General features: G+C 38.4%; 1 long non-coding RNA gene across 2 annotated transcripts in view; it reads right to left on the reverse strand.

The window, feature by feature from the left end:
- LOC144379666 (uncharacterized) overlaps positions 1-11,443 on the reverse strand; it is a 109,581-nt gene extending 98,138 nt beyond the window's left edge. The window contains exons 1-2 of one of the 2 annotated variants that reach the window (XR_013442995.1): positions 11,333-11,443; positions 6,963-7,014 (exon numbers count right to left, since the gene is read on the reverse strand). This is a non-coding gene — a long non-coding RNA (uncharacterized LOC144379666). Of the gene's footprint in view, positions 1-6,962; positions 7,116-11,332 lie in introns of those variants that run through there. The other variant, XR_013442994.1, reaches the window with a different exon arrangement.
- Between the last annotated feature and the right edge of the window lie 12,538 nt (positions 11,444-23,981).

Consider the following 23,981-nt stretch of genomic DNA (forward strand, 5'->3'; position numbering starts at 1 on the left):
GCTCCCAGCTCAGCGGGGAGTCTGCTTCTCCCTCTCCCTCTGCCTCTCCCCCACTCATGCTCTCTCTCTCTGTATCTCTCTGTCTCAAATAAATAAATAAAGTCCTTTAAAAAAAAGAAACTAGAAAGAGTACAAATTAAACCCAAAGTAAGTAGAAGAAAATTATAAAAATTAGAAGAAAAAAATCAGTGGCACCTGGGTGGCTCAGATGGTTAAGCGTCTGCCTACGGCTCAGGTCGTGATCCCAGGGTCCTGGGATTGAGCCCCACATTGGGCTCCTGGATCAGTGGGGAGCCTGCTTCTCCCTTTCCGTCTGCCTCTGCTCATGCTCTCTGTCTCTGTCTCAAATAAATAAATCTTTTTTAAAAAAAGAGAAAAATCAATTAAATATTGAAAGGAAAATAATAGAATCAATGAGACTGGGTTTTTAAAAAGATGAATAAAATTAATAAATCTCTAAGCAGATTGACCAAAAAAAAAAAAAGAGGGAGAAAGTAATAGCAAGTCAGGGAGAAGATATAAATAGCAGTAATTCAACAACTGAAAAGGAAGGGACAAATTCTTTGAAAGACCAACTGCCAACATTTATTCAAGAACAGACAATCTAAATAATTATACATCTCTTACAGAAATTAAATTTGTAGTTAAAAGTTTCCAACAAGAAAAACTCTAGGACCAGATGAACTGATTGGCAATCAGTTCTGCCAAATACTTAAGGAAGAAATAATATGAATTATACCCCAAATCTCCCAAACACTAGAGAAGAAGGGCATTTTCTAATTCATGTTATGAGCCCAGCATTATCTTGATACCAAAAGCAGATGAAGAAATTGAAATGAGTCAAAAACTACAAACCATTATCTTTCATCAACATAGACATAAAAATCCTCAACAAAATCTTAGCTAATAAAATTCAGGACTATATACAAACGATGATAATGTATCATGATAATGTATCATGACCAAGTGAGGTGATTCTGGGAATACAGAGCTGGTTCAACATTAGAAAATCAATCAGTGTGATTCATTACGTGAACAGACTTAAGAAGAAAACCATACGACTATCTTAATTGATGCAGAAAAATAATTTGATAAAATTAATCATCCATTAATCATGAAAATTCTCAGACATCTGGGAATAAAAGAGAATTCCTGAGTCTGACAAAGTACACCCATGAAAAGAGTACAGCTAAATGATACTTAATATAGAAAGACTGAATGTTTTCCCCCTAAGATCATGAAAAAGTCGGGGCGCCTGGGTGGCTCAGTGGTCAAGCGTCTGCCTTCGGCTCAGGTCATGATCCCAGGGTCCTGGGATCGAGCCCAGCATCGGGCTCCCTGCTCAGCGGGAAACCTGCTTCTCCCTCTCCCACTCCCCCTGCTTGTGTTCCCTCTCTCGCTGTCTCTCTGTCAAATAAATAAATAAAATCTTTAAAAAAAAGAGATCATGAAAAAGTCAAAAGTAACTACTCTCACCACTTCTATTTAACACCATACTGGAAGTTGTAGTTAGTGAAATAAGGAAAAATAAATGAATAAAAGGTATAAGAATTAGAACAGAAAAAAAATAAACAAAGCTACTATTTGGAGAAAACAAAGAAAATCCTGTAAGAGTCTACAAAAACTCTAGTGGAGTGTCACAGATCTAGGCCAATATATAAATTCAATTTCATTTTGATATATTTACAATAAACAACTGGAAATTAAATTACTATGGTAAAATTTTTTCTAAAGTACATTGAGAATAGAACCAAAAAGCATGAAATTATGGTGTATACATCTAACAAAAGATGATCAATGTCTATATGTTAAAAATTACAAGATCTGATGAAGGAAATGAAATAAGACCTAAATAAATGGAGATATATACCATATTCAGGTAATGGAATACCAAATACTGAGCGAGTGCTCACACTGCCTGATTTCAGGACCAAAAAAGTTGCAGTTCCTTGACCACCTCACCTCCAATGATCTTGTTCTCTCTGCCACTCATTTCCTGGTCATACTTCCCATGACCCTTCCCCCTCTCACCATCAGTTGATGACCTGGTTTCCTATTTCACTAAAATTAGAAACAATCGGAAAAGAACTTCCTTATTCTCCAACCACTGGTCTACCCACCTAACTCTGTCTTTGCCTGTGTACTCTCCCTTCCCTGCTGTTCTTCCAGATAATCTACTATTCTAAGCCCACCCCTCCAGTTGAAACTAGTTCAATTAGTTTTTAGCACAGGGCATGGGAACTAGTTTTTAGCATGTGCTGAAGGACATCATTCTTGCAACTGGCTACTATCATTGTTGGAATTAATCAACATTTCATGAACCATCTGAACATAATCAATTTTCAATTTCCTCTGCATAGATTACACACTTTATGCATTCCTTCTCTTCATTCGGACCATCTCCCTCCCCATAGTTTCCACTCCTCCCTGGCCTGCCAATGGAAGCAATTTTAGTGTTTTGGTGATCAGGGTTAAATTGCACCTGTAGATATTTAACTTTCTGGCTGCAGGCTGCATCTCGGCATCCATCCCTAAGGGCCATAACAAAGCGGTAGAATATGAACAGATTCTGTGCTGGGATCATTATTTAACCCCATTTATGAAGCAGGCATTCTGACCTCAGAAACTCTGGGCCCTAACCATCTCCGTGGACCCCAGAGACTACCACACTCACTCTGCTTTAACCAACAGTGCCCTGACTTGACTCACTGCTATTGTTCATCCTTGGCTGGACTCCTGCCAGATCAGTGCTAACCCTGTGACAGCTAAGCAGAGTATGTCCACTTTTCAAAACAAATTAAGAAGCATTATGTCACATGAAGAGAGATAAAAACTGGAAAAACAAAAAGCATTTAACAAGTGATCTCTTCCCCTTCCAAGAACCTGCCTATCTAGCACCTTCTGTTTCTCTCAGTTTTATATAAACTCATGTGGCCTTGGCAGAAAGGAAAGGTCATGCCCAAGACTATTTTGCAGCATACTTCCCAACTATGATTCAGGTCCCACAGACCGTAGATATAAAACTCCCTACTTGGCATAGGGCAACGTTCTGTACCAACGACCTGTTCTCTCACCAAGAACACAGGCCTACTCTTCCAGATACACAAAGGACGAGCTCTGTCCTGTGACAGATGGTTCTGGCAAATAGAATGGCCCTTTTATTATCAATCAGACCACACACACTGTCAGGAAAGTCTGGACCCCAGTGCTGGGCTACAACTGGCTCATTTAGCAGTCTGCCTTCAAAGTCCTTTCCCAGGTGAGCCATCCCACCTTGGTTCATAAGCCACAGTTGTCATAATCAAGCTTTCGTTCCCCCTCATAAATAGTATTTTCTAGACTTACCTCCATTTCTTTCTTTCTTTTTTACTCTGCCATTTCCCATTTCCCTTACTTTCCTCATGTATAAAATGAGAACTCCAGAAAAAGTTACTGAGCTTGCCAACTATTTAAATATGAGATTTTTATTCTTTTGTTATAAATCAGGACTCTGAGGGGCACCTGGGTGGCTCAGTCGTTAAGCGTCTGCCTTTGGCTCCGGTCATGATCCCAGGGTCCAGGGATCAAGCCCCGCATCGGGCTCCCTGCTCAGCGGGAAGCCTGCTTCTCCCTCTCCCACTCCCCCTGCTTGTGTTCCCTCTCTCGCTGTGTCTCTCTCTGTCAAATAAATAAATAAAATCTTTTAAATCAATCAATCAATCAATCAATCAATCAGGATTCTGAGATTCAGGTAACATGAGTAGCAAAAGGTCACACAAGCGAGGACCAGTGTTCAAATATGAACTTGGAACTCTTGCCTTAAAGTCCTCCTATTTTCATTAAGACTATGCTCTTGTCAATATAGGTGATAAAGGAAGGACTCAGGGTATATTATAGTGTATGAGGTCAAGGGCACTAAGAGATAGCATAGAACTGTGCTTGACACATAGTAGATGCTCATGCTAAAAAAAAATTGAATTACTCAATAGATACATTATTCATTGATTTCCAGATTTAATCAGCTTCATCAAATGTATGGCCATAATCCCTAAGTTCTTGCTTCCTATCCCTGGCAAGCATGGTCTGCTATCACATGCTAACTGCTCACAGGGTCTAGCTGCTCTTAACCAGGGTCTGGCTTTCATTGGTTTCATCACACAAAGGTCAGCCAGACCCTGTAGGAAAAATGAGGTGGTAAGCAAGGGACAAGCACCTCTAAGGACGTAGGAGACAGCTGAGTGTGGCTTTGACATTTACAAAAGTTGGAAATATTTCTATTTAGAAAAACTCTATAAATATATCAAAAGCTATCTTTAAAGATAGCTAAAATCTTAAATTCCCACAAAGAAATGAGATTAATACAATATCCTCATAACTTCAAGGATTTGGAGAGAAAGAAAACTCTACTTTTAGCCAAACCGTGGAAGGAGCCGAGATGTCCTTCAATAGATGAATGGATAAAGAAGATGTGGTTCATATATACAATGGACTGTTACTCAGCCATCAGGAAGGATGAATACTTACATTTAAATCGACATGGATGGAACTGGAAGGTATTATGCTAAATGAAATAAGTCAATCAGAGAAAGACAATTATCATATGGTTTCACCCATATGTGGAATATAAGAAACAGGGCAGAGGATCATAAGGGACAGGAGAGAAAACTGAATGGGAAGAAATCAGGGACAGACAAACCATGAGAGACTCTTAACTCTGGGAAACAAACTCAGGGTTGCAGAAGGGGAGGTGTTTGGGGGTTGGGGTAACTGGGTGGTGGGCATTAAGGAGGGCACGTGATGTGATGAGCACTGGGTGTTATACGCAACTGATGAATTATTGAACTCTACATCTGAAACTAATGATGTACTATATGTTGGCTAATTGAATTTAAATTAAAAAAAGAAAACTCTGCTTTTAAATTTAGTTTATTATTAATTAAAAAGTACCAGATGTTTTGTTTTTCCTATAGAAAACCACGCAATACATTGTCTTCATTAGGTAACTTGTTTGAAGCCTTCCATTAGCGACATGAGTCAGCTGTTAGCTCTTTCTTCAGATCTCAAAGAGGTTAAAAAAAGAGTATTTCTATCATTGCTGATTCATGGTTACTAAAATAAATAACATGACTGCGGATCGTGTGTATTATATTTATCCTGGCTCTTAAGGTTTAGTTCCAACAGTTCAAGTGTGGTGGTCTCTGAGGTGTTAGGGTGTAGGTTTAATTCCATGCAGCAAGGATGCCTCACACTGGACTAGGAGCTACCTCTGGAAGGCAGACTCCATGCCTTTCTCTTGTTTCCTTGCAACAGCCAGATACCCCACCATCAAATTCAAACTCACTGGGTCAGAAGCCCTTTGGAAGGGCACTGATTTTAGAGAGGGGCCCCAAATGCACAAGGCTTCTTACCCTAAATCCAGTGATATCTGTGAGAGTCGAAGAGATCACTTATTGCCTGTATATTTCTATTTACTTTCCAAATGTGGCATTTAAGCAAAAACTGATGTCTATCTGGTTCAAATCAGAGCCAAGTTATAGTGTCAAGAGAGAATCTTAATTTCTCAGAATATGTTTGGCCCTAGTGTGTGATTTATCAATTAGTATATCACATTTGATAGATGTGTTTGCTCTAAGTAGGGAACAGGCCATTAAGCATTACATATCCTGAACCTTCAGGAGAGGAAAATAACTTTGATTTCTCTGCTCTTTCATAATTAAGATGAATCACAGCTGATAAATAAATTTTCTGTATTGCTTAATACCTCCCAGATATCAGGATCAAGAACTTGGCAAGGCAGGTAAAAAGATTTCCATGAGCAAGAAGCAAATGAGAAAGACTTCCTCTCTGGAACGAATTCTTGGTAATTCCTGTGGGAAATTTTCTTTTGTCCAAACATCCTTCCTCTTCCTTTGCCTTGCCCTATTCTCAATGTTTTTAAATACACCAGATATGGCTTTCTACTAAGAGCTGGTAAATGGAGTTAGGGGAAAAGCCACAGTATAGTCCCTCTATTGTAGCCATGTAAATAAAAAGCAAGATATATTGCATAGCCACAGGGGGACATCACATCTTCCTTCCTCCTGACACAACTTGTACAGTCATTAAAAGTGATTAAAGTCTTAGGGACCCAGACAGAGTCATATCTATTTTGGTACTGCTGGCTTGGTCTATCCCCCCATCCAGAAGGGAATCACCCTCTTTGTGTAAATGTTTGCTTTGTTGGAGATTCTTAAGCAGAAATTAATAGTATACATGCTTCAGGAGTATTAAATCATCCATGATAAACAATTCCTAGGCAATGTTTAGACAAGCCAAAAGTCACCCTAAGAATTGTGCACATGGATAGAACAACCCTTTTGGCATCTACATACTAGGACCATCTATAAAACAAAAAGCAAAGTAGACATCTGTCAATTAACCAATTAGTCTAATTAATGTTTTCTCTCAATGTAGGTAGGTAACAAATTAATGACTAGGCAAGTACGAAATCTCTACTTTGTTTTATGCGGTGTAGATACAGTTAATGAATCATGAATGTGTGATACTCTTTGCCAGCAGTTACAGAACACACTTGGAACTTCTCTGGAAATCTGCTTTGATCTCTTGTTTGAAGTCATGTGCCAATATTTTGGACCCCTGTGACATCAACTATCACCACCTGCAGGCTATTAAAGAGCTGAAACTAACCAGGTAGAATTGACACCAAGAGAAGTTTCAGTACAACACACTCATGTGTTGACGGAAGATTTGTCTAGGTGTTCAGGAAGCTCAATAAAGTTGCAAATATTTTTTTTAAATGTATACAAACACACACACAGACACCTATATATACATACACATTATAGAGAGAGAAAAAGGAAGAAACAAAAAGACTTTCAGTTTTCCGTAGTCCAAATCAGGATTAAAGCATTATTTAGGATATTCTCAGTAAAAACTGGATATTATATTTCTTTATAGGAATCAACAAAATAGAGCAAACTTACCTGAGGGTACTTTGAGGTTCTGTCACTTTCCCCATCGTGCTGACCCAAAAACCTGGAGGATACACAGTAACAAAGAAACCAATTCCATGGGGCAAAAGTCTTATTTTGAATAACATCTTATTATAACTGACTTTGAGCCAAAAGAAAAATGTGGCTTTGGGCTGGGGGGGGAGGGGGGGAGCAGAGGGTGGGGAAGCAAAGTGGGGAGGAATTTATTCCATTTCTGTTGTCTGATTCACAAGTGCTGTTAAATATTTACCAGAAATCTGACAGCCGTTTCTTAACATTTGTTAATCACAGATAACATCATTCCATTAACAACTCAATAAACTTCTTTAAGGTTGTGCAAGGTAAGTCTCACTACCTTAACACTGCTAACCCGTCCTTGGTAGAATAAATATTTGTTTTCGATTTCTCTATGCCAAGTTTTATGGGATCGTGTAATCTAAATCTCCTTTTGTAAATAAGGTATGCCCTCAAGAGGATGAGAGTGCAGAATCTAAAGCCTTGTCTGCATTCTCTCTACAGGTCCTTGAATAAAGGGTTTCATGTCTCCAGAAAAATAGACTTCGGGCACTTCTGACAAGTACCCCAGCAGGAATGTCTTTGAGAAATATTTCAATGACAGTTTAAGGCTCCTTTGCACACATTTTCCCATATCCTCTAGCCTGTGTTGTCGTACATCTATCAGGGCACCCATGGCTGAAGATCGTGTTTTCCATTTTTCTGATTATCCTTACTTCTTTGTAACAATCTTCATAGAAGTCCAGCCTAATTTCTTTCCCAGAGACTGTGTCGTATAGATCCTGATTTTCATGATTAATCTTACCCTGAATTAGCTGGAATAGAACTCTGATGATAGGTCATCCTGTGATGGTCATTAACTGCCACCTGCACAAACACATCACTGAACGGGACTTGGGGTACATTGGTCTTGTATACGGAGTAGAAAGCTGCCTACATGGAGTGACTTCTCCAACCAGCCACACACACAAGTAACCTTTCCCCACTTACTGGTACTAAATTTCTATATAGAGGGTAAGTCATTTCACCAAAAACTCTCATAGCAAAGTACGTGGTAAGCATGGTAACTATCTATTTATTATTACTATTATTATTATTATTAGAATTCTACTTCTATAAAATACTCTAGGAAATGAAAAAAAATGACTCTATACAATACTGTAGGAAATGAAAAAATTATTACTCATGTAAAAATGAATGGCATCAGATTCTTCCTGAAAATATGTTTTGATAGAGGGAAGGGGAATGAAGAGAGGATAAATTACACTTATTAAGGAAATATCATGTCCCAAACTTTGTACTAGGTGCTTTACATAAATTGTTTCATTTTCATTCCTGCAGCCATGGTAAGCTATAGATAACACTACCTTCACTTTAGAGATGAATGAACTAAGTCTCAGAGGAATTAAGAAGTTTGTCCAAAGTCCCATGCCTGGTAAATAGTATGTTTGGTATTCAAATAAGTCATTTTAGCACAAAAGCTCAAACTAGTGAGGACTAGGGGTGATGAATCGCAGACCATGAAAAGCAGTCTACCTAAGATTTGAGTAAAGACAGCCTGGAAATGACCATAATATTTGGACAATTTATCCTAAGTCAGACTATATCTAATAGAATTACTCTCTGCCCTTTTCCCCATTTTATCTAAAAGGAAGAAGTGTGTGTGTGTGTGTGTGTGAGAGAGAGAGAGAAAGGAAGGAAGGAAGGAAGGAAGGAAGGAAGGAAGGACGGACGGACACTAGACTCTTACTTCCTTGAAAAAGAATGAGTTAAACTCTCTTACAAGTTTTTACCCAGATACTGTTAAAATAAATATTCCAGGAAAGAAAGATTCAGAATTAGAAAAGCCGTAAGTGACACAATTGTCATTTCCAGCATTTAAATCAAGACCAATCACACAGAGTTCAGTATTAGCCCGAGTCCCTTCCACCTAGTTTTCCTCTCTCCTTGCCAATAACCAGTCTATTTCATAAAGGAGTCCAGGGCACTGTGAAAATGAAAATTAACTTTAAAATACTTCCTGAAGCGTTACCAGATATCATGTTTTCAATGTCTAAATGACTTGCATTGTTCTAAGTTTCCAAGCTGTGCCCAAGACCACAAAGATAAATGGGGCATTGGGACAACCATGTGAAGGACTATGTTGCAACATGAAATAAGTATACTGTTCAGCGTGAGTCATTTGCAAACAGAAAGAAGAAGAATGGCTAGAAAAGGTAATGCTTCAGGACAAGAATACTTCAAATAAGACACAAAAACTTGTCTATATTCACATTCAGGTCAGGAAATACCACATGAGCTGAATGTTTGAGAACCAGCTGGCTCTGGATCACCCGGATTCAACAACTCAATTAATCCTATCTTCAGCTCTACAGCATAATCTGTGGTTCTCTACTTGAGCCACACAACAGAATCACCTGAAGAGGTTTTTTTGTTTTTAAACAACACTGATACCTGGGCTCCAACACCAGACATTTGGATTAATTGGTATAGGGCGGGGGCCAGGCTCTGATATTTTTGTAAAGCTTTCTAGGTGACTCATTGTGAGCCAGGGTTGAGCCCTACTATACTAACAGTACAAAATGAATTTAGAAAGTTTATCCCCACCCCTTAGGGCTGCCAGAACTGCCATCATGACTATCACCTGGGAGTAGTTGGCCAAGTGACGCCTGAGACGCAGTTGCCACATCTCTAAAATGGAGAGGAGAAGAGCTTTCAGGCATGTGCTTTAGCATGGGGCTCAGATCATCATATTTTCAAAATAAATGTCTATGAGCCTAGACACTTTATTTTTCTTCAATCATATGCCTCCAGAATGAACAGAGAATATAACTTGTATGTGAACATTATCTCTTAGATGTAACAACATTATTTCTTTTTTTTTTTTTTTAAAGATTTTATTTATTTATTTGACAGAGAGAGACACAGCGAGAGAGGGAACACAGCAGGGGGAGTGGGAGAGGGAGAAGCAGGCTCCCCGCAGAGCCGGGAGCCCGATGTGGGACTCGATCCCAGGACCCTGGGATCATGACCTGAGCCGAAGGCAGTCGCTTAACCGACTGAGCCACCCAGGCTCCCTTTTGCCTCTGTAACTTAAATTATGGCTTTAGAATACCCAAATTACTGGCTTGAAAGTGGGAAAATACTATCACCTAATATTTGTTCTGTCTCTATATTCCCAAATTAGAAAAAAATGTTTTTGATGTGATGTTTGTTAATTTTATCTATTTTGTTTAAAACCGACCAGCTAGCCCTATACTTATGGCTTTATATCAAAGTTGGTAGTCTTGGTAACAAAAAAACTCCGACTTACTGTTTAGACTTCAAATACTGTGTACCCTGTATTACTAAGAAATTCATGTCATTTTGTTGTAAGGTTGAAGGAAGAATTGAATTTGCATCTCTTTTATCTCCATTGTGCTACCACAGTTCCTCAAATAAAGTGGATGTTTACTATATATCTGTTAAATTTATTTCCAAAGACTTACTTCAGTATCCCAATGATTAAATGATGAAACACAGACATATGACCCCAACCCTTGGTATCTGCTCACTGTCAAAGATTCTAGAATCAAGCAAGTGAAAGCACCAATATTTCCTGTGCTACCATATAGCTTACATTTCAGAGTATTTTTTTGCTTTCATGAAAGTTTTATGAAAATCTGTATTTCTATATTTTGAGGGGTAGATTTTATTTCCTTTCTATTCTGGATCTGTAATCAAATCTTTGACAAATTAGTGAGATTTTCTTCCATGAATGTAGAAGAAACAGAAAGCCAACAAATAAAGATACTTCACAGAGGCATTTTGTCATTTGTAAAGAATTTTAGAGTACAGGGTAATTCTTTCTTGGCGAGAGCGAGAGCGAGAGAGAGAGAGAGAGCACAGAGAGCAGGGGAGAAGCAGAAGCACACTCCCCACTGAGCAGAAAGTCTGACATGGGGCTCGGTCCCGGGACCCCAAGATCATGACCTGAGCCAAAGGCAGACACTTAACTGACTGAGCCACCCAGGTGCCCCCCAGGGTAATTCTTTCTTAGTGAATAAATAAAATGCTGCATTTTATAGAAGAGCACTCCTTAAATCATAGTAATAAAGGATAAAAGTATGACCCTATGTGACAGAAACTGTTAGTTGCTACCCAATATTTAGTTCCTACACTTTATTCCTTAGGGTCGAAATGTGCCAAGACTCAAGTGATAGTTTATGATTAGACTGAGTCAATCGTAACAATTTTGTTCCTTTATTTCCCAGCCTTCCTTACAACTAGGAATAGTCACATGATCTAATTCTGGCCATGAAATGTAGAGGGAAGTCTGCCAGTAGACTTCTGACATTTTTGTGTACCTGTTAAAAAGGAACAGACACTGAGGCATGGCTCTTTCCTCCAGCTTTCTGATTTGAATAAGGTATCCTTAGTTGACTGAAGCTTCAGAAGCCATCTTGTGACCATAAGGCAGCAATCCTAAGAACAAAAGATAACAAAATAAGAACCATGGAGCTGAAAGATAAAAAGATCCTGGATCTTTGATGGAATCATCAGGAGATGAATCAATGCCAGCAAACACCTATTGCAGACTTTTTATTATATGTGAAAAATTACTTAGAAGAAAACCACAATTTCCATGTATGAAATATTATGAAGCATAATATCTTCTCCCTATAAAATTCATAAGATAGTAACATTTCATCTGTGAGTGAGAAATAGTTTTTCATAACAAATCAATCATTAGGAAAGACATTTCAAACCCAATTTCACGGTTGCCCTCATTTTCCTTCCAGACCCCTGGCATTAAAAACAAACTCTATTACCTCAGACCACTACAGTCCTTACTGCCATATCAACAGCTTGTCTTTCCATCTCTCTCAAATATATATGTGTTCATAATATACACATAATATATACTCAACTTCTCTGAATAATTCCATTCTCTTTAAAACATAGTTTTGAATGTTTGGAAAAGTGATGATAATGTGAGCAATAGGGTTTTTTGACTGCATAGGAGATTATTCTAACATACTTTAATTCCCATGACTAGCCCAATGCCCTTGCTTTTTTTTTTTTTTTTTAAGGAACAGTAAACTGACCATTTAAATCAACTGTGTTCAAATTAAGGAGGTGTGAGCAAACTTAGTTCCAAATTAACCAAAATGAGATACCCACAGACTAGCACAAGAGAGTAAAGATCTCTTAAACACAGTTTTTCACCCATGTAACTCATCAGAGATCAGGATTGAGAGAATGAATTTACCTGGAAAACCCAAAAGCTATCTTCTAATCCTGATTACTTGCACAGACTTGGAAAATTACCTAAATTCTTAATGCCCTAAATACTAAATATACATAATAATAATTCTTGCTGTTTACACATAAAATGTTAAGGAAATTACCAATACCTCATAAGATGTTGAGGAAATTGCCAGTAAATTTTAAAGTAATGCACATAACAGTGTATTAAAATGTTTCTTTCCAGGTCACCTAAGAGTCTGTTAAGCTTCCAACTCTTGATTTTGGCTCAGGTTATGATCTCAGAGTCTTGAGATCAAGCCCTGGGTCAGGCTCCATGCTCAGTGGGAATCTGCTTGAGATTCTCTCTCTCCCTCTGCCCTACCCCCTGCATTCTCTCTCTCTCAAATAAATAAATCTAAAAAAATAAAAAAAAAAAGAATGAGGAACACAGGAAATAATATAGAGAGACAGAGGAAAGGGGTGAAGAAGTTAGGGAGGAAGGAAGAAAGAAAGAAACACAAACTACCAAATCAGTATGAGTGGGGAATATAACCTAGAGACAGTAAAAGGACAACAAGGAAAAATTATAAACAACTTTATGATAATAATTTGACAACTTTAATGAAATGGTTAAATTCCTTGAAAAATATGATCTACCAAAACTCACTAAAAAGAGATAACCCAAATAGTCCTATATCATGGAAAATGAATTTATAGTTTCAAAACTTCCTACAAAAGAAAAGCCCGGACCCAGATAGTTTTACTTGTTGATTTTATCAAACACTTAAGAAAGAAAAAAATGCCATGTATACACAAATTCTCATGGAAAAAAATAAAGTGGGGGGAGGGGCACTCACTGTAGGCACATCCCCATTCATTCTATGAGGGCATCATTACCCTAATACCAAAACCAGATAAAGACATCCCATTAAAAAAAGTAAAGACCAATATATCTCATGAACAAAGACATAAAATTCTTCAGCAAAGTTTTAGCAAATTTAATCCAACTATATATAAAAAGAATAAAACACTGTATATTTTGGTTTTACTCCAGAAACACAAGGCTGTTTTAACGTTCAAAAATCAATCAATGCAATTCATTAATTCTAGAGCCTACAAAAGGAAAGACCATATAATTAAATCAACAGATACAAAAAAGGACCTTGACCAAATTTAACATCCCTTCATTTTAAAAACTCTCAGCAAACTACAAAGAGAACTTCTTGAAACTAAGAAAGAGCATCTATGAAAAACTTACTACTAATATCACACTAAATACTGACAGACTGAGTGCATTCCTCCTAAGTTCAGAAACAAGACAAGGATGTCCACTCTATTTCTATTCAACACTGTTGTGGAGGTCCTATCCAGGATAATAAGGCAAGAAAAATAAATCAAATGTATATGTATAGGGGGGAAATTATACTTCTTTTTATTCCCAGAAAATATGATAGTCTATGTAGAAAAACCTGTGGGATCTACTCATAAAGAAATGTTATTAAAATCAGTGAGTTTACCAAGATTGCAAGATATAGGGTCAATCTATAAAAATCCATTGTATTTCTCTATGCTAGCAACAAACAATTGGGAATTAAAATTTAAGATAAAGCATTACCACTTACCATAGCACCAGAAAATATTAAATATTTAGGGATAACCTTAAATATGTATAAGATATATAAGTGGCAAATATAAAACATTGCTGCTGAGAGAAATTAAAGACCTAAAGAAATTAAGAAATATATTGTGTTAATAAAGCAAAAGATTCAGTATTGTGAACTGAATTTCACAATAGCATTTCTTCTCAAGTAGATCTAAAGATTCAACACAATCCCAATTAAAACTCCAGAAACCTTTTTTTTTATAGAAACTATTAAGCAGATTCTCAAATTTCTATAGAAATGCAAATGATCTAGAACATATATTTTTCAAAAAGATCAAAGTTGTAGAACTTATACTACCTGATTTCAAGACTTTATTACAAAGCTTCAATAATCAAGATAGTATGACTTAAATATATACATACGCATGAATGAAACAGAACAGAAAATACATAAATACAGGTAGGTCATATTTGGCCAATTCATTTTTATAAAGATGTCAGGGAAATTCAATAGAGAGGGGATAATCTTCTCAACAAATGGTGCTGGAACAATTGACTCCCTATGCAAAAATAATAACAAACCTCACAACATACATAAAAATTAACTTAAAGTAACTCACAGGCCTACATGTAAAGCCTAAAGTTATAAAACTTCGAGAAGAAAACAGAGGAAAAAGTTCTTTCTGTCCTTGAGTTAAACAAAGATTTATTCTTACAGGGCACAAGAAACAAGAACTATAACAGAAAAAAAAAAAAAAAGAATGAATTTGATTTCATCAAAATTTAAATATTTAAAAGCCACTGTTAAGAAAATGTAAATGCAAGCCATAGATGGAGAGAAAAATGTTTGGGAAAACCTGTATCTGTCAAGAGCTATGAAGGGGTCTGAGATTTTATACTCACAGCAAAACGATTCTAACAGAGGACCTGAGACTCCTGCATCATAAAAAAGGACTTCATTACTCACAGCAGAACAAAACCTATAGTGGTGACGTGCAGCTGAGCCCCAGCAGACACTGCACATGGAGAGGATTTGCATCACCCCTCAGTAACTCCAAGCTTAGAAAAGCCCATTTTTTTCAAGAGCAGCAAGCAAACCTGGGAGATACTCTTTGTTACCTTAGCAAACACATTTTCCCTTCCCCAAAGGAAGACACTATCTCAATTGTCCAAGGCTTTTTTGCTATACAACCACCTTTAAAAAGAGAGTCTGGAATAATAGGCGTCAGTGTCTCTGCTGATAAAATCTGCAGAAACATGAGAATTCCAAAGAGAATTCTCTCCCAACAGTATCCAATGAAGAAAGTATGTCCAGAGCATATAAAGAGTTCTCAAAATTCAATAATAAGACCAACAACTCACAATTTTAGCAAAATAATTGAACAGACACTTCACTCAAAAGATATATAGATGGGGAAAAAAGCATATGAAAACTATTCAACATCATTAGTCATTAGAAAAATATACATTAAAACTCAAAATGCAAAATCCCAACCCACCTTTTAGAAGAGCTAAAAGTTTTAAATAGCAAGCACTGGTGAGGACATGGGGCAACTGGAAATCTCAAACACTGCTGTTAGTAATGCAAGATGATACTTTGGAAAATAACCTGGCATTTTCTTATAAAGTCAAACACATCCTGACCACTCGATTCAATTTCACTCCCAGCTATCTCACCAAGATAAATACAAATGTATGTCCACACAAATGCCATGAGTCCTTCCAACTCATTATTTCATCTGTTTGCCAATGATAGTGCAGTCCTTGCCTGTGGACCAGCTGACTCAACAGTGAAGCCCCAGGCTTTTTTTTTTTTTAAATGCTGGAGTAGGGGACACAGGTTTTCCTGGGCTACAAACAGAACCGGCCTTTGTGCCTCTGTTTTTGCCACCTTCAAACCAAATGTATATGCTAAAGTCTACAGCAGCTTTATTCATAGTAGACAAAACCAGGATGTTGGGCACTAAATTCCCCCTGGAACCTCCTGTGTTCTTGCAAATTGAGGCAGTGACTGCCTTTGTTTCCAGTGATCTCTAGAACATGTAGAACAAACATATAAGACACATATAGACTCATATAGAACAAACAGGCTTGGAAGATAGAGTTTCCCCCTCTAAGGAAAGGATGGGTATATTTTGCTACACAATACAATAAAGATAATGTCTGCCTCTGCATCAAAAGACAGGCTTACTGCCCATAAAAGAAAAGACTCGAGTTCCCTAAGCTCAGTTCTCTTCTGTGAAGCAACCATCGCCGGGCCCTCTACATCTCAACCTCTGCAAATAGCGGCTCAGGAAACAGGCATAAATGTTAAGATTCTGACTGTGCTGTTGCCAGAATACATTGCCCTTGTTTGGTGGACCAGGAATCTCATGTTTTTACTATAAATAAAGGATTCATGAAACTGTGGCAGCAACTGGTTAGCTTGACGGGGAGGGTTAACCATTCACAACTCTTGACCTTAGAAACAACCCAAATAGCTACCAAAATGTGGTATATCCATGAAATGTAATCTTAGTTGATGATAAAATAGAGCAAACTGATACATGTACCAACGTGGATGAATGTTAAAAGCATATATGCTAAGTGACAGGAAAACAGAACAGAATACATACTATGTAATTCTATCTAGGTGAATTCACACAAGGTAATACAGTGAGGAAAAGCAGAGGAGTGGTCACCAGGAGGACTGACTGCTAAGGGGCACAGTTTTCAGGGTGATGGAAATGGTGTTTATCACCATCATAGGTGTTACATAACTATATACTTTTGTCAAAATTCATCAAATCATACCCTGTGGTGGTGATTATAACTGTACATCAATTACACCTTAATAAAGCTTACAAAAAGGATATTAATGTTCAGCAAACACTTAACAGGCACACTTATTTTTTTAGGCACACTTCGTGTGTGTGTGTGTGTGTGTGTGTGTGTATGTGTGTGTGTGTGTGTGAGTGTGAGGGCCAACAGTAATTTTTTATTCCTTTATTAAAGAAGCATGTGGATATTTACTGAGTGTCTATGATGAGCAAATCACTGAGGGGGTTAGTATCCTGTGTTCATCTTACCATCTTGTCAGGAACAAGGTCCCAAATAGCTCTCTGCAAATTTCCCCAGCTTTATGATTTTTCTCTGACCTGCAGAAATCATGGGAATGGTCTCTCTTTAGGAAAGAGAAGTTTCCCTGGCATCCATGATCCCTGTGAACTTCTAGGAGAAAAACATGCAGCACTAAGCAGAGAAAGTCCCTCCTCTCATGGAATTCACATTTTAGAGAAGTGGGAGCAGATTATAAACAAATACTCAAAATAAACAAGAAAATGTCAGGTAGTGAAAAGTGTCATAATAAAATAATGTGTTCTAAAGACAGAGTGACTTGGGGGAGCACTTTAAGTCAGGTAGCCAGAAAATCCTCTAATTTAAATCGAGTCCTGAGGCATCAGTAACAGCAGTTGTCCGCTGGGATGGGAGAAGGTACAAGGAGGGACTAGGAGCTTAGGGGTAAATGACAACCCAGGAGGACAACAGACATATTTTATTGTGTATCCTATTATATAGTGTTTAAATATTTGCCATATGTCTAGATAAATTTTTCTTTTAGTAAGGCAAATTAAGGGGCACCTGGGTGGCACAGTTGGTTAAACATCTGACTTTTGGTTTCTGCTCAGGTCATGATCTCAGGGTCCTGAGATGAAGCCCCAGATAGGGCTCCGAGCTCAGCAAGGAGTCTGCTTAGGACTCTCTCTGTCCCTCTCCCCCCTTACCTCACTCACTCTCATGTTCTCTCTTGCTCTCTCTCTCTTTCTCTCTGGAATAAATAAATCTTTTTTACAAATGTAAAAAAAAAAAAGCCAAGTTAAATTAAGAAATACATATTAAACATAGGCATTCTGGAAAATGTAACAGAATCCAAAGGGCTTGCCAAGCTATTGAGCTCAGGGTCCTAAAGTCATCTTCGCAACAATGAATTACAGAGGAAAAAAATAACTATTTATTGTTCCTGGACAGATAAATGATTCTTCACAGCCAGAAACTGAATCTTCACACCTAAGATTGGAACTACTTGGAGGATCAATGTTATAGAATTTTCTCCCTGCTTCCCCAAAGATCTATAAGTAACTCAGCAGCAGAAAAAAAAGGTCTGTGCTTTTTTCAGAATCTCCAAAATTTTTTGGTGTCTACATTCACTCTCCCTTGCAATAGAACTCTATTGATTAAAAAAAAAAAGTTTCATCCTGGTGTCTATGACTAATAAGACAAAAAATAACTTTGTGCATGATTCAACTGACATCACTTTGGCATACTAGAAAAATTGGATCAAATAACAAAACCAATGTGGTCAAAATTTTTTTTAAAGACAGAATGTTTTTTTGTAAACATAAGAAATTTGCTACAACTTCCTGACCCAAGCATAAATATATTTTCTAATTTGTAAGGAAAATGAGAGGGGAAAAGCATGTAAAAATCATACTCTACCAGATATCATTAAAATATATAATATACATATACTACAGGGGTATTATATTTTGTTAGGTATATTATACAAGGTACTTCAAACGAGTTGAACTACTTGTAAAAACTATTTACCACAGAACCTGCAATCAAATAATTTTGAACATTCTGAAGTACCTACTTATAAAGCAGGAACACCACAATCAGTAGAAAAGGAGCATCTTCATTACCAAGAAAAAAGCCACTGTTACTCAATGTAAGTTGAAAGAATACAAATTGTTCCTCCCAAATTCTTTCATTTGAAGTCCATCTGTTATGATGTAGTCACCACGCATGTACCATGCAGCCCTACAATCTGCAGATTTCCACAAGAGAGGTCAATACATGTGACAGAAGGAGCTCAGAAAGGGTAGCTGTCATTGCCAACTAAAGAAATCAAGGCAACTATGTGGCAAAGCAGGCATGGGAGCTCGTCAGAGAAGGATAGTCCTCTCTCTTAAGTGCTGTTGGAGACAAAGGACATTCCAGGCAGGAAGAACGTTGAGAACAACCACATGAGGCCAAATGGCCTGAGCTGACGGTTAGATGTGGAGGACACACCGGGGACCTGTCCTCATCAGCATCCAATTCTATCACTGCATGGTATATCCATTATAATAAACTGTTTCTATCTCAAAAACCAATTTCCCTGAATAGCAAATCAGTGTTATGTGATAATTATCATAATACTTTCTTAAATAAATCAAAGTTCTGGTATATTATTATTAATCCCATTGGTGAGGCTTTTGCCCTATTTAGTTTCAAAGCTATTTTTGCCTGTTAATTGTTGTCTTAGTCAGAAATTTATTTCTCACGGTTCTGGAGGATGGAAGTTTGAGATTGGGGCCAGGATGCTCTGGTGATGTCCTCTTCCAGGCTGTGGACTGCTGAGTTCTCACATAGCAGCAAGAGGACCAAAGAGCTCTCTGGGGTCTCATTACCAGGGGGCACTAATTCCATTCATGAGATTATACCTTCATGACCTAATTACCCCCCAAAGGCCCCACCTCCCAATACCATCACTGGGGAGTAGAATTTCAACACATGAATTTTAGGGGACACAAACATTTAATCCACTGCAATTGCATTTTTAAAAAACCTAGGAAAGGGAAAAGCACCAAACTTGTATAGGATCATTGGATTGTATTGGAAGGATGGAACTCAGAGACAGTCAGCTTTGCATTTTAGAGATAAGGAAATGGAAAGATCCAATCAGTTGCTCAAATTTAATTATTCTTTTTTACTTAACAACTGCTTACATAGAACATTTTAGAATATCCATTCATTTAATCCTCATAACAAACTTGACGTAGGTGCCACTGTGATCCCCATTTTACAGATGAGGAAACTGAGGCACAGAGAAGTTCAGAGACTTCTCCTTTTCAGCGACAAAGCCAAAATCAGTTTCCAGGCTGGCTCAGGTAGACTCTACATGTTAGGTTACTAACCACAGCGGCAGGGTCAAGGCGATTGCTGACTCTCAGTCCCATTTCCTTTCCACTTTAAAATTTCTATTCTTACACAGCCAAGACAGGTTTTCCAGATCCCAGTCACTGAGGTTTTTTGCTATCTCTGTATCAAAATGCTTCCTTTGCTCCACAAATCTTAGAGTTGATTGTGTTCCTCATTTTCACAGATGGAATTTTCCCTCTCCTCAGCCACACGCACTCTGCCTCTCACTACAAGCAAACAATGCCTAGTTAAAGCCACAACAAAAAAGCCTCAGTGTTGTGCATTCCTTAAACAAGCAAAAATAGCCACATGCAGTGTCTGCTTTTATTTGTCCTGGAAATGAAGGAGGAGAAAGCAAGCTGCCCACACCCGTCCGTATAACTCACTCACAGCACAAATACTTGGTGCCCTTTCAGGTTCTGGTCCCCTCCCTTATAGGGGCCAGAGCTGAAGAAAGGAGCAAGGCCCTTTTCCATTTCACTTTCTATACTCAAGGATGTCATTTCATCCTGCTCAACAAGAAGTTGAGGGGAATTTTTTCCAGAGTGGTTTGCTAGGCTCCACAGCCAGAAACAGAAGAGAAGTTAGCCACATTCTAAAAGGAACATCAACACCTCCAGACTCCTGCAACACCCGCAACCCTTGCCAGGTCTTATGAAGAGGTGGCAAAACCAGGCTTAGAACACTCAGGCTCACCCCCACTTCTAGTCTGTGCACCGGGGTGCTCAACATTGGCTACACATTAGAATCACCTGGAAGCTTGCAAATCTGGTGCCTGGATGCCTCCCATAGAGAAAATTACTTATTGGGCTGTGGCAACACCCTAGGCAATTGGCTTTTTTTTAAGCTCCCCGTGTGGTTCTAATTGCAGGCAAGGTTGGAACAAGAACAAGAAACAAAGGAGGAGGTGAAGACATTGGCCTTGAATACAAAGTGAGAAGGAATGCCCCTCTTCCAAGTGGAGGTTGCTTTTCTTCTCTGAAGGTTAAGAAGGTGGTTAGGAACAACTCCAAGAGGACTTTCCTACAAGAAGGGATGGCTATTTGTAGGTAAGCTTAGCCTCTGCCTATTTGAGCAAGGAAAAAAAAAATGAGAATGGCATTATGGTGGAAGGAGGACACTGTTGAAGTAAAAAAGATACTTGATTTCCTCAGCGCCAAATGGACCATGCAGATATTAGCTGTGCTCCAGCTGTCTTTCATGGAAACTTCCAAGAAAGCTGTTTACCAAGTCCTGGCTGAAGGCTGGATTATCGCAGCAGGTGACTGGGGCTAGACTGCTGGGTAGGGGGTGGGGGAATAGGGGAGCTGGAAAAGATGGGATTCCAACATCAGAGAGTGAGGTAGTGAGGAGACCACACGCCTGTGCCCCAGGAGAAGGCTGCCCGTGAGATGCTACTCCAAAGGGCACCAAAGGCCAGTACAGAAACATCATCAACCAAGTGGGAGAAATCTAAAATAGGGTCCCTTCCCCTCTCCCTCCTCCTGTTCTAGGACACTGGGGGTCCTCTGGCCTGAGAGATGGAACAAAAAAAATGTGGAGTTTGGCTTAGATGTGAGCTTGAAAATTGGAAAAGTGGGCTGAGTTACAATAATCAAAATGGACCAGAAATGTATAGAATCCACCCAGGATGTTGGTTGAAGTCAAAAGTCTTCCAATCAACAAAGGTGAAGGCAGAATTGAAAGAAAAAAAAAAATCATATGACTTCTCAACTGAGTTTTGACTCCTAACTACACCTGTTGGATTTGCAAGCGCATGCCGATGTTTCCAGAGGCAGTGCATTTGTGTGCAAGTAAATGGGTATGTTTACCAAATGTCACAGCAGTTGGTGTTATTTAGTAAATGTAGCAACAGCATTGGTGTGCCATCGTAGCACCCTGCACAGCGAATGAAGGAATTATGGACAGATGCCCTGAATCTGGCTCCTTTACAGGGTCTGTGGTGTAAGCCACAGTGCCATGGACTAGCAAGCCAAACAGATGCTGACTTAGCTGAATGAGAGAGGAAATGCTCACCAAGCAGTGATGCTGATCTCCCGCAACATATGAAGATATGAAAATATTTGAATGACATCCACCCACAATGGCTGGCATATGACCCACTCAATCAATGTTCATGGAATTTCAGTCTTGATAAAACACTCGTAGAATAAAACTCTACTCAGAAGCTCCCATTTAAGTGGGCATAAGAACCGAAAGGACTTGAGTGAAAGACTGTTTCACAGAGAAGCATCCATATGGCACAGATGTGGAGAATACTCAGTGCCGTACCTCCCTCCAGATGAATGCTTGTGGTTTCCTGAGAAAATTTTAAGCACAGTTCATACTAATAACAGCCATATATCATCTATATAATGTTGTTTAAAAACAGCTTTGTTTGATGATTCTTAAGCATTCAGATTTAAAAATGTGTAGCCCATTTAAAGAAGACAGTAAAATAAACTGAATGGGGCCTGAATGAGGGAATTAGTAACAAGTCTAGGTCCAAAACTACCACTTTTCTTTTTAGAAGGCAATTCAGAGCTGGAGGTGGGGGGAGAGAGAGAGAGAATGAATCCAAGGGCTTAGGAACCATGCAGCAGGCCACAGCAAGAATGATTAAGGGTTGCAGAGCAACAGGGAGCCTTCTGGAAGAAAAATCACACCTCTCCTTTGAATAGAAGTTAGGAATAGCTGGAAAGGCACCTTGAAGCCATAAAAGTCTCCAATAACTGAAAACAAATACTAAAGACCTTCATTTAGGATAAAAGAAAAACTCTTAAATACTCAGAACTTACATCCGTTATTACTTACAAAATATTTCCTATGTTCTATACTTAGGAATGTGCATTTCTTTGACTTTAACTTAGGTATTATAAGAAAGCAAAAGAAGCTCATCAATATACCTATAATTTCTTCATAAATAACTATATAGAAATAGCAAAATCAAGTGCTTCTTGCTTTCTATCTTTGGTTCCAGGTATCCTTACCTGAAGAAAACCTATCCTTGTGCACCAACGCTCCAAATCAATGGCTTTTTTTTAAATTTTATTTTATTATGTTGTTAGTCATCATACATTACATCATTAGTTTTTTTTATTTAAATTTTTTATTGTTATGTTAATCCCCATATATTACATCATTAGTTTTTGATGTAGTGTTCCATGATTCATTGTTTGCATATAACACCCAGTGCTCCATGCAGTACATGCACTCTAATACCCATCACTGGGCTAACCCATCCCCCCACCCCCTCCCCTCTAAAACCCTCAGTTTCTTTTTCAGAGTTAGTTTCTCATGGTTCATCTTCCCCTCTGATTCCCCCCCCCCTTTATTTTTCCCATCCTACTATCTTCCTTTTTTTTTTTTTTTTTAACATATACTGTGTTATTTGTTTCAGAAGTACAGGTCTGTGATTCATCAGTCTTACAGAATTCACAGGGCTCATCATAGCACATACCCTCCCCAATGTCTATCACCCAGCCACCCCATCCCTCCCACCCCCTCCCCACCACTCCGGCAACCCTCAGTTTGTTTCCCGAGATTAAGAATTCCTCATATCAGTGAGATCATAGGATACTTGTCTTTCTCTGATTGACTTAGTTTGCTTAGCATAATACCCTCTGAAGATGTACATCAAAATCAGCTGGGAACTTTTCCACACAAGCTCATGTTTGTTTCCCGATTCAAACCATATGAATTAGAAACTTCAAGAGTGGGTAGGGCCCAGGAATGTGTATTAGAACATGTTAAGTCCCCAGGGATACTGATATGCACCTCCCATTCTAACTACCAGCCATCACCATTCAACTGGTGGCAGCTACCCAAATTGTAGGCACCATCCACCAAGGAAGAATTAATCCAACAGTATAATCCTTCACTCCTGATAAAGCTGAGAACTTTCCATTGTTTCACTTACTAATCTCTGGCAAATTAGCCCAGACAATTTTAACTCACATTAGTTTAAATTAAGTAGCCTAAATGTATCCTGAATCTTTCCAAAAATGAGAAATAGAATTTGCTCAATAATGATTTGTTATAAATTAATCAAGCCTACACTCTGGTCTTCAGGTCATTAGTGCTTCTTTACCAACGGTCTACAGCATCTGTACTTTCTGGGAGATCCAGCCATAGCAAGTGACAAAATTGGTCTCTTCCTTTTAGGACATTTCTCCTACCATTGGGATGAATCAATCAATAACCAGTAATTGAGCACCTGTTATAACAAGGTACTCTCCAGG

This window comes from Halichoerus grypus, chromosome 12 (assembly GCF_964656455.1).
Source record: "Halichoerus grypus chromosome 12, mHalGry1.hap1.1, whole genome shotgun sequence".
Taxonomy (NCBI): domain Eukaryota; kingdom Metazoa; phylum Chordata; class Mammalia; order Carnivora; family Phocidae; genus Halichoerus; species Halichoerus grypus.